Source organism: Arachis stenosperma, chromosome 4, assembly GCF_014773155.1.
Source record: "Arachis stenosperma cultivar V10309 chromosome 4, arast.V10309.gnm1.PFL2, whole genome shotgun sequence".
Classification (NCBI taxonomy): Eukaryota; Viridiplantae; Streptophyta; class Magnoliopsida; order Fabales; family Fabaceae; genus Arachis; species Arachis stenosperma.
Genome location: NC_080380.1, coordinates 105,730,204 through 105,731,733, shown reverse-complemented (window position 1 = coordinate 105,731,733; position 1,530 = coordinate 105,730,204). Strand labels below are relative to the sequence as shown.

Genomic DNA, 1,530 nt, shown 5'->3' with positions numbered 1-1,530 from the left:
TTAGTTTCTCTAATGCAACAGAATTGCAAGTTCCATGGACTTCCATTGGAAGATCCTCATCAGTTTTTAGCTGAATTCTTGCAAATCTGTGACACTGTCAAGACTAATGGGGTTGACCCTGAGGTCTACAGACTAATGCTATTCCCTTTTGCTGTAAGAGACAGAGCTAGGACATGGTTGGACTCACAACCTAAAGAAAGCCTAGACTCATGGGAAAAGCTAGTCAATGCCTTCTTGGCAAAGTTCTTTCCACCTCAAAAATTGAGTAAGCTTAGAGTGGAAGTCCAAACCTTCAGACAGAAGGAAGGAGAATCCCTCTATGAAGCTTGGGAAAGATACAAACAATTAATCAGAAAATGTCCTTCAGACATGCTTTCTGAATGGAGCATCATAGGTATTTTCTATGATGGTCTCTCTGAACTATCCAAGATGTCTTTGGATAGCTCTGCTGGAGGATCTCTTCATCTGAAGAAGACGCCTACAGAAGCTCAAGAACTAATTGAAATGGTTGCAAATAACCAATTCATGTACACTTCTGAAAGGAATCCTGTGAACAATGGGACAAATCAGAAGAAAGGAGTTCTTGAGATTGATACTCTGAATGCCATTCTGGCTCAGAACAAGATATTGACTCAGCAAGTCAATATGATTTCTCAAAGTCTGTCTGGAATGTAAAATGCACCAAGCAGTACTAAGGATGCTTCATCTGAAGAAGAAGCCTATGATCCTGAGAACCCTTCAATGGAAGAGGTGAATTACCTAGGAGAACCCTATGGAAACACCTATAATTCTTCTTGGAGAAATCATCCAAATTTCTCATGGAAGGATCAACAGAGACCTCAACAAGGTTTCAACAACAATAATGGTGGAAGAAACAGGTTTAGCAATGGCAAGCCTTTTCCATCATCTTCTCAGCAACAGACAGAGAATTCTAAGCAGAACCCCTCTGACTTAGCAACCATGGTCTCTGATCTAATCAAAACCACTCAAAGTTTCATGACTGAAACAAGGTCCTCCATTAGGAATTTGGAGGCACAAGTGGGTCAGCTGAGCAAGAAAATTACTGAACTCCCTCCTAGTACTCTTCCAAGCAATACAGAAGAAAATCCAAAAGGAGAGTGCAAGGCCATCAACATGGCCGAATTTGGAGAGGAAGGAGAGGCAGTGAACGCCACTGAGGGAGACCTCAATGGACGTCCACTGGCCTCCAATGAGTTCCCCAATGAGGAACCATGGGAATCTGAGGCTCAAAATGAGACCATAGAGATTCCACTGGACTTGCTTCTACCTTTCATGAGCTCTGATGAGTATTCCTCCTCTGAAGAGGATGAATATGTCACTGAAGAGCAAGTTGCTACATACCTTGGAGCAATCATGAAACTAAATGACAAGTTATTTGGAAATGAGATTTGGGAGGATGAACCCCCTTTGCTCACCAAAGAACTGGATGACTTGTCTAGGCAAAAATTACCTCAAAAGAGGCAGGACCCTGGGAAGTTCTCCATACCTTGTACCATAGGCACCATGACC

The 1,530-nt window shown here is 42.4% G+C and overlaps 1 non-coding gene across 1 annotated transcript; it reads right to left on the bottom strand.

Moving 5' to 3' along the window:
- Positions 1-267: 267 nt before the first annotated feature.
- Positions 268-375, bottom strand: LOC130978418 (small nucleolar RNA R71). Its single transcript, XR_009086063.1, has one exon. It is a non-coding gene; the product is annotated as a small nucleolar RNA R71 (small nucleolar RNA).
- Between the last annotated feature and the right edge of the window lie 1,155 nt (positions 376-1,530).